At 46.8% G+C, this 15,736-nt stretch overlaps 1 protein-coding gene across 3 annotated transcripts in view; it reads left to right on the top strand.

Moving 5' to 3' along the window:
- The window catches only part of LOC119174612 (uncharacterized), a 612,314-nt gene that overhangs the window by 113,939 nt on the left and 482,639 nt on the right, over positions 1–15,736 (top strand). The window contains exon 2 of one of the 3 annotated variants that reach the window (XM_075895368.1): positions 5,749–5,821. The exons of the other annotated variants lie outside the window; for them this stretch is intronic. The gene's annotated coding sequence lies outside the window, so the exon portion shown is untranslated. The remainder of the gene's footprint in view (positions 1–5,748; positions 5,822–15,736) is intronic. 3 annotated transcript variants of the gene reach the window in all.

Below are 15,736 nucleotides of genomic sequence, written 5' to 3' on the forward strand. Positions count from 1 at the left end.
TTGGACTCTTTGTCATTCCTTCTCTTTAGTATTTTGTTCTGTTGTGTTTGTGCTAATTAGATATGTTTCTCTATCTAGACCTCGGTGTGGACCAGCGAGCATGCGTGTAATCATTCAGAAGGCGTAATTGAGCTTCGGTGTACGTAGCTTTATCGACTGGCGGACGCTAGGCGATGAGCTCGCTTATTAGCGCCCACGTCCCAGTAGAGCCTTTTAGTGTGGCGTACAGGCTTTTTCTCGGGCTTGCTCTTCTTGCTCCTGCTGATACCGAAGTCGGCGTATCTTCGGCTTTTTTTTTTCTTTAGGCTTGCAGACATTTTTCTGCAATTCGTGTACTCGGGTTGGGTGTGTGTATGTACCGAATTGACTATTTATTTATTTATTTACTGATATGTGGGCTTGAACGTCCCAAAATCACCATATGATTATGAGAGACGCCGTAAAGCGCTCCGGAAATTTTTATCACCTGAGGTCCTTTAAGGTGCGCCCGAATTTGAGCACACGGGCCTACAGCATTTTCGCCTACATCGAAAATACAGCCGCCGCGGCCGGGATTCGATCCCCTGATTTGCGGGTTAGAAGCCTAGTACCTTAGCCACTAGGGCACCGCGACGGGGCAAGAAAGTTTGTGGATGTCAGACATCCTGGAAGACTTGACTGTCACGAATAATAATAATAATAATAATAATAATAATAATAATAATAATAATAATAATAATAATAATAATAATAATAATAATAATAATAATTTCGCTGTGACAGTGCTGTTCGTTAAATAACTCTTTGGTTAACTGCTACAAGCACACTTGCTGGGTACCCACTGTACGCCAGAAATAATCGTAATTTTTGTGTATTAGGCCGGTATTCGCTATTCTATCCTTCATCATTCTTCGGAGAAGCTGGGTATCCGCTACACACTTGCTAGGAACATTGGGCAATATTTTTATGCAGTGGCTTACGACCATGAGGAATTGTGCCTGAAGTGGGTATGAGCCACACCTAATAGGTGTACAAGGGCAAGCTGCTGTGATGCATTGGACGACCCACTATTTACGCAATTCGCATTGTGTGACGCCTAGTTGTTCCTTTGATGTTCTACTCATGTTAGCGCGATTCATTTCCCGACATCAAGCCTCCCTAAGGCCAGTTTCAAATGAGTTCAAGAGCCGGCGTGGATTATTAGTAGAATACTGGGCTGGTACGCAGCGGACCTGGGTTCGAATCCCGTTTTGTCCTTTGTTTCTTTATTTACCTTTTTTTATTTCGTGCGAAACTGGTTACGGGCAGCGGCGGTGGACACCTACGACGCTGAATGTGAAGTGAGTTCTAATCTCATAACATATTTCGCTGCAAAAACCAGGAGGCTACGTAAATTGGTGCATTTGGCAACGAGCCGAAACTTTGAGTAAGGTCTCTTCGCGAAAACATTGCGGGGCACTATAGGCAAACTAAGCCGGGAGCCCTTGTTACAGTTCCCCGACTGTTAGCGTTTGTATACTGTAACCATCTCAACCAAACCGTGAACCGTGTCGCTGGCGAAAAGTGACGCGCCTTAAGATGGTATTCGGGCGTCCGTTTCGCTGCACATAATTAGTCGCGCTAACTATATGCATTTCAGCGTTATCCCTGACGCGAGGCGTCGTGCTAACGTGATCGGATGACCGGCAAACAAACGGTCCCATCTGCGTGACTGCAAGCAAACCCGCCGGATCAGCTAGCTCTCTTTCTTTCATTTCTCCCATCACGACGTTGCTGTAGGGGGCGCCGTCAGACCGTCGCCTCCAGTCGCCTCAGCAGCCGACGTGACACAGCCTCGCGATCCGAACCGATACGCAGCTTGTTTGGGAAAGGGCTCCACTCTAGCGATCGGGTTAGGGTGAGACGATATTTGGCCGCTGCAGGCAGGCTGACAGGTTTTACCGGGGGTCTAGACTTGACAGAACGCGCCGAGCGTCATCCAATGCCTGCGGAAGGCATTCAGTGACAGTTATGGTTATGTCCCATTTCATCGCTTAACCTTCGCGTATAATCTGACAGTGAGCGGATATATATATCAAACATGTCGCGACTGTTAATACAGAACATACAAATGTTCTCTTGCACTTTTGACGAGTCGCGTGCTTCTACTATACACAACTTCGTATGTTACAATGACTTCTGTTCTGCAATGTGTTCATACGAAACCGTGTAGATTGTTTCGTACGCACTACTGGCCCTGTAGAGTTGCAGTCTGCTATATCAAAGACCACGTAGTTGCATCATTGGTCACAAATAGCGGCAGCGCGTGTGCCTAACTATACCTGCTGGGAGGTTATTGATAAGGCTGAACTTATTTGGTTTGCTCATTGTTTAGTTGTGAGAAGCCGGGCGGAGTGGGGGGGGGGGTGCAGTGGATGGGGTGGTTCTGTCGTATTGGTTGCGTAGTGTTCATATTGTATATCTCGTCGGCAAGCTTTCTATGCTCTCCAGTGCGCCGTTTGTGCGAGTCAGATTAATCTGGAGGCTCATCGGACAAAGCGTGGATCATTTCTTTCATTTTCTCGTCGTTTTATCCAGACTGGCCTCAACGCATCTTCTCTTGTGTATGATGTCGGGAACACGACATCAGATGTTTTTCTGCCTACGTTCAGTGCGATTTATGGACTGCGCGTCGTGTGGGTTTAAGCCACGACCCTTATATAAATTAAGATATTTGAGCCGTTCGTATAAATGCCATCTGTAAAACAAATGGCATTGACATAAAATAAAACATAATAAAATTTACTGACTGTGGCTAGTTATTTTGTATCACAGTTTTTAATAATCAAACTGGCTAGTTTTGATGCATATAGTCCACGCTGGGCGAGTTCTCATGCTCTTCATCTCGTATGCTTGCTTGCTTGCTTCCTTGCTTGCTTAATTGATTGATTGATTGCTTGTACCTTGCTTTTTTGGCTCCTGCTTATAGGAAGGCAAGTCAAGACAAGTTCCTTGAATATGTGGCGCACACCCACGCAGCGTGATTGGCCCACACATGTGTCGCGCAATGGCTTCGTCTTCTTTTTATGCTCTAGCTTTCTAGAAAAAAAAGAAGAGGAAAACTTCATTACCATCTGTCATTTAGAACTGAAAGTCCTCTGTTTGCGGTTTTAGTTAAGCTGCAGACCGAAAGTTCAAATAGCGAACTTTGTTAGACACATTAATATTTAGAACTAACTGAAAATGGATCCGAAGAACGTATAAAGGATGTTCTTAGAACTGATTGCAATGTAAGTGGTAAGAAAGACGAGGGGACGGTAAGATAACTTACCGTCGCCAGAAACCGATGCTCTACTGCTGAGCTATGGTGGCGGTCATCCCTCTGTCCACTTTGCAGACTATCATCATCGTGAGCATTACTGACAGTTCTGTATAAAGTGGACAGAGGGATATGACCGCCACCGTAGCTCAGTGGTGTGTGCATTCAAAGGTGGGAGCGTCAGTCAGCGCTGCCAGTAGCTATTAAGGCGAGTGTGAAATGCTTTTTTTTTTTTTGGCCTGTTGGCGTCACGTAGCACGTGATCTTATCACAAGCTGGTACCTGACCAATGATTCCCCGTGACACCAAGAGTCGCCGCGGCAAGCAGGTCTACGAACATAGGGTGACTCCTTAGTGTGAAACTACTTCGAAAATAATAAAAAAAGACGCTGTACGAATATGACTTAGTTGGCAGGGTTGCTCAACGCATATAACACGCGTTGTAGAAGCTCATGAAATTGCGCCCTGCGCCAAACATTTGAATTCTGCAACGAGTTGCTCTTTTAAAGGCACACCCACTAAAGCGCGTTGAGACATATTTACTTATCATCATCTGCAAAAGCGTCAACAGTGTGAACAGCTCTGTAAGTTCGCAGGTCGCCTAGTGGACGCGTAGTGGGCCCAATTAGCTGATTTGTACAATCTTAGCAGTGACTTTGCTTGGCTATAACAGGATATTCGTACGGACAGATGGACATACGGACGAACAGGACGTACGCACTGATGGATAGGTGGACAGACGACGAGCAAGCGAGCTCACGCGAGTCAACCGTCAGTACACGTCACTCTAGCCCCCGTATTCAGAAACGCTCCTCGACTCGACTTTCGCCCTTCACTTGACAGAGCTGAGCACGGCGCCACTGCTCGGCTGAAAATGACGCTGCTCTGCTCGAGAATCGCACCACATTATCGCTGATATGCAGTGACTTGCCGTGACGAGAGAGGGCGCTTCCGTCGACTTTCTCTAGTGAAGGTGAAGCGTTGAGTGAAGGGTCGTTCGAGAATACGGGGGTACGAGTTTCCACGCCTCCTCCGGCACTCGAGCTGTGTGACGACACTGCACCCCAGGCATGCGCAACACTGCTCTTGATAAGCCTCGCGAGACTGCTCGACCTTGACCACTGTAGCTTACGCTTCAGAAGAAATATTTTGGCGTAGTAGGCACTTCGCAACTGTGCTTGCAGTAGGCATTCTCTATAGGACAGTTTGAAACGGCCAATGTTACGCTTACAGGCGCTCGTCTTCTTGTGACGTGGTTGAGGCATGCACCGAAAACCGAAGCGAGGCTAGCATGTGAGAAGACTGCGCACGGGGCCCCATTACGCGTTTGCGGATGCTCAAGCATCGTCGAAGTTTTTTGTTTTGTTTTTGTTCGCTATTCCACAATGAGTTCATACCAAATGGTCCGGCTTTCTTTTCAACCATTCACCGTTGCGACGCGGGGTTTTCTGTGCAATTGACATTAGGTCGTGTGTTTGCTTGAACGCCATCGTTCGACGCTGAGTTCCTTTGAAAAATCGCAACCACTCTCCTTCTTCTCCGCCCACTTTCCTTGAGAGGGCTCTGGACAAATACATTCGTGCCTCAGTTTGGCGCTCCGTGTCCTCGCGCTGCGTGCAGTGCAGAGTAATTGGGGTCGTTCGAAACGACGCGAGCTACTGCGACTGTAAAAGCTTCGCCCTTTTTGCGCATTTAAACGGGGAATGTGTACTTATTTACTGCTGTTTAGCAGTTGCGTGCAGTGCTCCCTACGTTAAGTAAGGGTGCAACCACATATCAACTAGTACTCGTGAATTCACGAACGATATTACGTTTTACGGGTTCTGTTTTCTTCTTCGTTAGGTCTTGAACGTAGAGCTGAAGGCCGAGGCTATGCGTGAACTCATTCGGCTATAACGTGGCTCCGTATATACTCGCTAAGCCCGTATGCTCGGTAGGCCCGTATGTCAAGCGTAATGGTTCAACGATTCGCTAAACGTTAGAATATTCGGTATTGTATGCCACAATTATTATTTCGGTTGGGCGAGGTGCGACGTTGAAGGCGTCATTTAGGCGGAGTGCTTTCTCCGCACCGCTATGGCCCAGGGTTAATGTCCGCCGCATATGTCGCTTTTAACTACGCGTCACCATTCGTCTCATGAATTGACATATCTGCCTTATTCACTGCGCAAGGGCAGGTATAAGATACGAAAGAAAGTGATTTCCTCGTCGTACGTCAGCGTGGCTTTTTGTTTGTTCTCCGCTAGGGGCCTCCACAATACTAAAGGTGGGGGTCAGAGGAAGGAAGGGGGGGGGGGGGTCCACGCCCAACTCTTTCCGGCCGGATGTTGTGGAATGGTATTTGTATATATATATATATTGGCACACATACCAAGACCCCCTCGTGTGCTTGCGTATATTTCTGCACGATTACGTTGCTGTATGCGATTATAGCTCCTGTTCTGTTTTGATAGTCATTTTTGCGCCCGCAGGTGAGGCTTTCATTTTCTGGATCCTGGGAAACGCGGGTGGGCATCATAAACGACTATGCACCAAGGACATCGGGTAAGTCCTAATACTCACCACCGGTGCACTAAAAATGAAGGCAATGGTTAGCCCAACAAACGAGTATGTGCCACATAAATATCTGGGGGCTATCAGAAAGTAATTATTATCATATTTTCATTATGATATCATAATATAATATTTTTCTAGAAAAGCCGATGCTTGGAACATCGCGAAAAGATATGCCTATACGAAGAAAAAGACTACTTTTGGAATTCGCCACTTCACAACAATAGTTTTCTCTATTGTATTGAGCGAAAACTGAGCGCTAAACTCTCCCACCTACTCCCTCACCACCTAGAGACGTTATATCGTGGTCTTCGACTGAACGTGGCATACACGAACAGTTGCATGTTCCGAATAGGGCGTACTCGAGTCCGCCTCGTGATAACTGTGGCAGCATAGAGACAGTGCAGCACATACTACTCGAATGCCCCGCGTACCGTGATGAGAGGCAACTGTTCGAACAAGAAATGGACATGATCTGCCACGAACAATTACCGTTGCGCGACATACTAGGCCCTGTACGCGGACATTCCAAGCATCGTCGGGTCATTCTTTCATTGATAAATTACCTATCCAATATTGGCCTTGCCGGAAGGGCTCTAATAATACGACATCTCACATAGGAAAGCCATGATTTACGGCAAAAATTCTCTTTTTTTTTCTAATAAAGAGTCTCTCTCTCTCTCTCTTAAGCTCGCATGTGCTGCTGAAATTGGGTGAGTCCTACTACACATGGCTTCTACTGAAGAGGAACACGGCAACAGTTGGCTCAACAATTGGTGTGGGCGTTCCCACGGACGCACCACTGTCACGTCATACTTTGTCATTATATAATAATAATAATAATAATAATAATAATAATAATAATAATAATAATAATAATAATAATAATAATAATAATAATAAAAAGAAACTTTCGCGTCCCAAAACCGCCATGTGATTATGGCAGACGCCGTAGCGGAGCGGCTCCCGAAATTTCGACCATCTCGTGTTCTTTAGCGCGCTGACGCCACACAGTGTGCGGGTACAGAACTATATCGCGGGCCTCTACCTTTCAGCCTCCATCTAAATTTGACCGCCGCGGCCGGAATCGAACCCGCGACCTCAGCCGAGCACCGTAGCCGCTGCTCCCCCGAGTCGGACTGTCGTTATAGAAGGTGATGGCTATACTGATTCTTCGAAGAGCTTAACACGGGAGTGTTTATTGATGAAGAGCAGTGATACAACGTGTCTGAAAGACTTGCAAAACACAGGAATGTGATAGCCTGATGAAGATGAGATTTGATGAAGTTTGCAGGTATAACGTGGCAGCAGAAGGCACAAGACCGGGTTGCAGGGGAGATTTTTTTTCGGTGGGTAATAAAGAGAGAGAGAGAGAGAAAGAGAGAGGCAAGCAAGATTTTAAAAATTTTATGTGGAGCGGGGGTTGAACGCCAAAGGTACTGTCGATTGACTGGCGGATCATGGGAGAGGTCCTTGTTGTGCAGTGGGTGTAGTCAGGCTGCTGCTGCTGCTGATGATGATGATGACGATGTTGTTGATGATGATGATGATGATGATGATAACCATGATGATGAAGACAAGGCCTGCAGCATCGTTCTTTAATAAGTGTGAGCGAAGCGGAACTGGTAGATTTTTTATTAATTTTTTTGTGTGTGCTGACGTGTATAATAAACTCCTGAAAACTCTGTTCATTTCGCGCGGAATGTCTCGCGCTAGAATAACTAAGTAATCAATGAAGCGAAGGGTGGTTATACCGACGGCCGTGGTTGTGAGTGCGGGGCCTTTTAACTGTGCTGAACGTAACTGCAACGTATATATGCACGCGGTCGAGGGTGGCCAGCCCGCGTCGCCCGTTGCGTGAGCCGGGAGTGTGAACGGGGCACGAGCCACGCCCGTGCACCCGTTTTAATGTCGCCGCCGCAGCAGCAAGAAATGATTTGTCGGCTCTCGCTTGTGTCACGGTGAAAGGATGCGAGCACGCGAGTGTGTGACCCGTTAGCTTTCAATGTCCTATATGCGCGCATACCGTAAGTAATGCGCCTCTAAGTAACTATTAGAACTTGACAGGTAGATAGATAGATATAGATAGATAGATAGATAGATAGATAGATAGATAGATAGATAGATAGATAGATTGATTGATTGATTGATAGATTGATTGATAGATTGATTGATAGATTGATTGATAGATTGATTGATAGATAGATAGATAGATAGATAGATTGATTGATAGATAGATAGATAGATAGATAGATAGATAGATTTTTCTTTTGACCGGTAAAGAAAGAGAGATAGAACTGTTTAGCTGCTCACGGATTGAAATAACTAGTACTTCGACTTGCGTATGGCTGCGTATGGCTGCCAGTGTATGTAACGAGTACTTAAATGACTGTCCTCTTCTGCATGCGCACAGACTGTGCACACGCTGTATATTTCTAGAGTTCAAACAAGACGCGAGTTCGTAGAATGCGGAAGCTCTATTTGACGAAACGACGTATAACTAGAAATGCCGCTGACTTTCACTGTCTCTTGGCAGGGTCGCATATATATATATATATATATATATATATATATATATATATATATATATATATATATATATATATATATATATATATATATATATATATATATATATATATTCACCCTTAGCGTTTTCGAGCTAAGCTTGTATCGACTCCCAAGTGTTGTTGGCGTCGCATATATAGGTGTGAGTCATTTGCTATACGCCTATGCGTACGAAGCGTGGCTTCTCCGCTAGGGGTGCTGGAGTATGGTATATATCCGTACAGTAACGCTATACCTAAGAAAACAGGTGCTGCCCTGACTGAAAAAAAAAAGTATTCTATTGGCGGAATGTTTTCTCCACTGACTTGGTTGTTTCGACTTATTTGCGAGTCTGCGATTATTCATAAATGCGATCGATCGTGGCTTGATTGATGCCGTGCTCCACTTCATTCCCAACCCTTCGCGAAACGCGGAGAGGTAAAAGCCGAGCGGCACGCAATGTCGCACTCCATCTTGCCAACTTGATACGTAGAGGGCTTTAGAAATGGTGTTTCTAGGCGACTTTTCATATGCTAGCATCAATACTCTGTTGTGTACACCAATTTCTCCCTTTTTAAATCTCATTTGCAATTATTTCTTTAAGCGTGACGCTTTGCGTGTTCCATACTTCGCGTTTGCGCACTTTAGAACTGTCTTTTTTTAAATGCAGCGGAATAAACTGCGTAAGCCAAGGGCTCTTCCACTGGTCACAGCAGATCGCAAAGTGCCGTATAAATATACTAAACGGAACTCTGGCTCTTATGGGAGCAGCAACTCACGGTGCTTCAGCTTGCGTGAGAATGGTGGGTAGTACACGGATTTGTCTAACCTCCGTACTTCCGGCTCCTTTTGGCTTCGTGTGGTTTGGAACTGCTTTTAACGAGTTGAGGAAGTTGTGCTTAGGAGGCTTCGGGCAGGGGTGTCCCTTATACACAGGCCGTTATATCGTCATGGAACTGGTCACATTTACGAGTTGGTGATACGTGTCCGCATTGTCCCACTCCTGCGATGCAAGCAGATACACACCACCTTTTATGGACATGTAAAGGGCTGCAGCCAGAATGCTCCTGTCACCTCGCTCAAGCCGGCCTTCGCTACAGCGACGCAGCCAGTTACAACCGCTGGATACACGAAAACAGATTCCACAAGACACTACTTCATACACAACACCGGCCTAACAGCACATATTTAACAAAAATATTATGCCTTAAAGGCAAGTCCTTGTCGCAATAAAAAAAAAAGACTATCAGCAAAGGTTTAGCAGTTACGTTTCGCCACCTTAACCTTTTAGGCTCAGCAATTCAAAACGGGTTATGAAGTTCAAAACGGTTAGTACTTTTTATTCGAAACAAAAGCAGAACACTGCAATAAACAAAATCACAAGTGCGTTCGACGCCCGTGCAAGCATGAAGACTAGGCAAATCCGTGTACTACCCATCATTCCCATGTTCGCTGAACGATCGCAGCGCCGGAGAGTCGCCTTTAGTTATTTTTAGGAAGCTGTGCCTCATATAGTCTTACACTCGACGCTGACTGAAGTAAAAGCTGACGTGACATGATTTCAAGCTTTTGGCATGACAGCGTAAGATTTTCTGTTGTAGCGCAAGTGGAAATTCTGATGAATCGTGGCACATCGACTATAATAGCGTGCGCCTTGGCGTACATGGCATGCGTCTCATAGAGGCGCCGCCTTCGCCTTCGCCCCTACGTGCATTAACAAGGTAAAACGTTTGAGTTCTCCTTATATATTTAGTTGCCTACGACGACTGAAAAGCGAATGCAATCTAATTTTCCTTCGAAGTCGATCGTATTCATCCCAAACCCCTTGTCTCGCCTTCCGCCTCCCCGAAAGCTGTCTGCACCCCACGTGGTCCTGCGCGGCCTCCGGGATCGGCTCACATTTGGCCAAACTACAATGTCATTTGGTGACGTCATCACGTTATGCCCTGTTGAGTAACGTCATAAGACGTCATCGTGAGGTCACGAATGCTTACCATCTGGGGAGACGCCGTAGCGGGGCGTCACCACATGGTGGTGATTTTTTTATATCGCCATAGTGCTGACGGCTACCACGATCGCTGTTCACGTTTGAGGGTGCATTTAGGGCTTTCGTTGCATAACTAAAAGCACCGAAAAGTTGTTTCGAGTTGTTCGTGCTCAATCGAAATTCGCAAGTCTGGATACCGAAGTCCAATGCACCCATGACCTTAGTTTTCTCTTAACAGTTCGTTTCCTCTGCACCTCTCTTCGAGCACATTTTAATGCAAACGTTTCATCGAGGCCGAAGGGGACCTCGATTTGTGCGCGCACGGAACGCCGATTGCTGTTCCACGGCTCATCAAGTGTAGCGGAGAACGCGAGGCCGCCCGTTTCCAATGTGCGTTATGCTTCGTGTCCATCGCGCTCGCGTATACACTCGCTCGCTGTGTGTTTGCACACGGGCGCAGGCGCGCGCCCTAATATCGCATGAATGAGGAAGGCGGTCCCATCCGTGGCCGACGGACTGCAGCTGAGGCCGGGACGTGATTAACGAGCTCGTGTCGCCGTCATTACGGCGCAGGGACATTCCGGGGGACGCGACGTCGTCCTTTTGTTTCCGCACTGACCGCGTATAGAGTTGCAAGTAATAGGGATAGAGGGAGAGAGAGAGCTATAGAGGCCCTGGAGGAGACTGTATGGACGTACTTTAGCTAGCTTCGGATGAAATTGCCCCCAGTCACGTTCCGTCGAGGTCGACGCTTCTCTAAACGTTCTTGGCTGTCGCGTTGGCTTCCGGCATATATCAGTGCTATCGCGCGGTTGCTCGAGGGGACATTTCGCGTAGTGATTGATTATGTACGGTGTGCTCGAAAAGTTGTGCTTTCGAATTGATCGCAGACATTCTAAACTATAAAAAAAGGTGGAATTCCGCTATGGTGTTTGAAAGGCTGCAGTGCTACAGGTGCTTAGCAAACTATTGCGAAGTTGAGCAATAGGGAAGGTTTTTTTTTTTTTTGGCAGAGCCACACACAGCGTTTAGGTGCTAAAAGTTAGGTGTGGCTCTGCCAAAAGAAAAGAAAAAAAAAACACTTTCTAACTTTTAGCAACTGACTGTTAGGGTGCACTGTTTGTTGAACCGGGTGAAGTATAGGCTTAGTAACAGTATACGCGTACTCTCTTATTACGTTGTTATGAAAGTGATTGCTAAAAGTTAACAGCACCAGTGAATTGTCAGCCTACGCTAGTATAGTGAGAGCTAATACGGCTGACTTCACGCAGCACACGCATGTGCTTTCAAAAATTAACATCACGTTCTAGTGTGAACTTCGTATCGGTTCTAGTTTTACATAATAGGCATTAATTTTTTGTATCGCAAGAAAAATTTAAAGATACAAACACTGGAGAGAACACACACAGTTGATGGTCGATATAACGCTATAGACATCAGTCGATGTCTAGCGGCCTTCCTGTTTGTGTCCTTTCCTGTGTCTGCGTCATTGATGTTTTAAAAATCAACGCCAGCGGTCACAACCAAATAGCCTGCATTACCTCGTTCATTAATTTATATCGCAGTTCTTCGTTTCTACATGACATCCCTAGGGCTCTTTACGTAGAACTAGCTCGGACAACTTTTTTTTTCGGCCCAGTAACCGCTTTTGAAGTAACAATTAACCTCGCAAAAGGTGCACCGCATTAAAAACGCACTTACACCATACGGAATCTCGCACTGAAAGCTCTCTTTCGGAATAGAGCCAGGAGACTGAGCGAGACACGGGGCTCGTTTTCATCGACGTCCCCTATGTAAGTCGACTTGAGTGAGTTAGTCGCTGTTCAAGTTAGTTTGTTCGTGGCCTGTTGACTCTGGCACATACCCACTCTGGGGGGATCGGCCAAGTAAACTTGTTGTAAGCTATGGATGTCAACCACACTATTGCCTACCAACCCATTACTATAATACGAAATCTACAGAGAGAAAGGGAAAGAAATTACAAAGATGAAGTGCAAGTGAGAAAAAGAATGTTTGCGTGACTTCTTCTTCACCACCGCTACTTAAAAGCAGTTAATAAATGTCCACTTGTACGCTGCCATTACGATGTTAGTTTTAGAGCGGCTCTTTCAGACCCTGCAACTTGATCGCATAAACGTCGACAGTTATCTATCATTGATCCGTTGGTTGCGGTTGTAGCACTGACGCAGGCCGGAGTGCTAAAAGTATACATATCGAAGAATGCACAGAAAGGGAATTAGCGGTGGCTAATTTTGCGTGCTACGTGGCGACCCGCCCGTGAGTGGAACGCAGCAGCCCACGCTCCCGCGGGAGATCGACTCTGGCCGTTGCGATATGGGGCCGGAAGCGATACAGACGTACGAGTAGCTCGAAGCTGCGAGTGTATACTGTAATAAGCGGCGGAGGGCCCCGCTTATCGGTCGCCTATATGGTCACAGCGTCGGTTGTCCAATTATGAAGTGTGTGTGTCGAGCTGGCTGCGGGATAGTGGACTCTCAGAGGAGGACGAGGTGGTCACGGAAAGAGGGAGACCCCGTTTCGGTGCGGAAGATCCTGTGAGCCATGTAACGGAAATCAACGGCCTCGGAGACCAATAAGGGTGCTCTTGACGTCTTCAACGGATGGAGCGGCTTCACATCTAAGGCTTATTGCGACCGCAGTTTGCAGGCACCGGAGATTCGGGATGAAGATGTCGAGGCAGGAAGAAGTTGACTTATTAGAGAGGGTTTATTTACATTATGTACATGGCGAGCTTTTTCTTACATGGCGAGTTCTCGAACGTGCCGCTCCTCTACGTTGCTTTCTCTCGAATGAGCCGGGTGGCTCATTATAAAGGGTATGTTCTCCTCAGATCCCTAGATCAGGGAACGCGTGCAGATGCACTGTCCAAATCAACGGATCACACGCAACCGGCGAGGGTGTCGAACATGTGCGGCCCACGTGAACATCCAATATTGAGGCAATGTCACTGCACTGCCATGTGTCACCAATGTGGCTCTTCCTCGTCGTGCGTGTGCCGCTGCGCGAGGTGTCCCAAGCTCACGAAAGCATACATCAAAAGGGCCGCCGCAACCAAGCTCAAAAGTATCTGCGGCACTGCTCGTTAAATTAGCGGGGTGATTTGCGGCTGCCGACGCTGTCTCTTCCGAGGAAGATGCTGCACTTGTCGTCGTCTCGTGAACGGCTCGTGGCGTCGTGGCGGCACGATGGCTCACCCTCCGGCTGCAGGAAGGACAATGTCTGGTGGACACAGGCCGCCAGCCGTACGGCGACTTGTTTGAGGACCGAAATTACGCCGCTCCCTCGTCAGCTCAGGCGCCAGTCGCAACAACCTGCAAAATGAATGTCGGTGCATTGTGACATAGTTTGGGCATAAGCGCAGAAGGTGTGTGGATATCTTGTCTGTTTGTAGTTCACTGTATGCGATTGTCCTCTTATGTGCTCTTTTTTTACTTTACCTTACCAAGAGTAGCTGTCCAGATGAGAATTTCACGCTGTGCAGTTCCTCTTATTCTATCGTATACAGATGTATTTATCCATTTCTGTCTCTGAGGTGTACGAGGCTGACATGAACTGCTGGGGGAAGAGCAGGAAGCAAGCAGAAAAGAGTTGAAGGGAATGATGCTCACATCGAGAAGGACCGCGAGAGAGGCGCACGACAGACAAGTGCACCAGGCCAATGACATTATACGTGCACAAAGACAAAGATATAGAGTCTGGCGTGGCACGTACCTTCCGCGCTTCGTTTTAAGTGTCGGGTGGGTCGAACGATGTAGACTACTTTCTGTTTTCTTGTCGGAGGTTTTCCACATTGAGAAAGCGATCTCTAGATACACCGTTACGCATCATTGGATTAGGTTTAACGGCTTCAAATTAACTATCATCCCTTGGTGCGCTGACCATTGGGCACGTCAGTGTAAGATTCGAGTCATTGACGTTCGCACTATAACCACGGTTTCAAAGCTTGATAGCTAACCAAAGGCGCCATCATACTTTATCTTGCATCACTAAATAACTCTAATTTGATAACAACCGATGCAGCCCCCTTTCAATTTCAAAATAATAATTCTGTTAGAAACTATTAATAAACAAATTAACTAAGTATCCTCTCTTCTATATTTTAAACTTTTTAATCGGAGCTAACCGATTCTTGGCCTATTGGAGATAGGGGTGTGAGCCAAAATTTTACAATCCGATGTGCACCGACACTTGTCAGTATCTGCGCGGTTCCCTTCACTGCAATGTACTGGACGAAGCCCAAGAGAAAACTGACGATACTGGACCGGGCAGTTTTACATTTACAGCGGTAGTGAAGTGGCAGAGGCCCACGTGTTTTCTCGATGAACACCCACTGGATTTTTTTAATGGTACGAGAGGTACAACGAGCTGGCGCTCTACAGCGGGGGTACCTCGAGAAGTTGACCTTTCCTTTCGACGCTCTTATTTCTACATGTCAGAGCCCCTTCACACTCTCCTTCCCACTTTATAATCTTTATAATAACACATTGCCGTTCATTCTTGTACGAAGGGTCATGGTTACAAGTTTATGTGTACGCGTCATGTAGGCTGATCTGTATGTATAATGCTTCCGATGCGAATGCCATGTAAAAACACTTGTTGACATGTGTCATGTATGTGCTATTGCCGTGTAAGTGACCCTGGGCCTTCGTCTAGCAGCTGCGACAGTTTTTTGCCCAGGTGTCCCTCCAGATCGTTTTCTGGTAAATTAAATAAATTGGATTGAACTGAATTGAAGTCGCGCCGCACTTGAAATTGAGTGGGGCAAACTCAAAGGGTACGAGACAGGAAGTGGTCTCAGTCTACAGGATGTGTCTTGAGCGAGAGCACCTTTCTATTGCCGCTCAGACAGATCTTCTCGTGTTCGAACACATACCTTCGATTCACTCGGCGGGCAGTCTGTTGAGGCACTGCCTAGCGGCAAACACTGTAATCATGAGAGGGAAGCGATCCTTCCTTATCTTTGCAGAGCTCTCCTTTGTTCGTTCCGTGCAGAGTGGCGCTACAGATCTCCGGCGCGGAGGCATCGATACCGATGGCGCGCACCCGTAAGTACTGTGTATACTTGCGAAAGGGAGGTGAAGTCACTGCGACCCGTTTTTTATACGTTACAGGCGCGTGCATAATCTATGGTAACAACATGTGTCTGCGGTGGCTTCGCGCCGCGCTCGCAGTGAGGCGACACATGTATTTATGACGTGAGTAACATACGGCTACGAAAATGTTATACATAGTTCGCCTGCGATCGAGTTTCGCACAACGGCTGCAGGTTTCACGTTGAGCGTAGAGGTGGCGAGGCTCTACTTTCCGAGGAAATTGTCGCTCGGTGTTCTTGCTGCCGGACTGTACATTTG

The sequence above is a fragment of the Rhipicephalus microplus genome, chromosome 5 (genome assembly GCF_043290135.1).
Source record: "Rhipicephalus microplus isolate Deutch F79 chromosome 5, USDA_Rmic, whole genome shotgun sequence".
Lineage (NCBI taxonomy): Eukaryota > Metazoa > Arthropoda > Arachnida > Ixodida > Ixodidae > Rhipicephalus > Rhipicephalus microplus.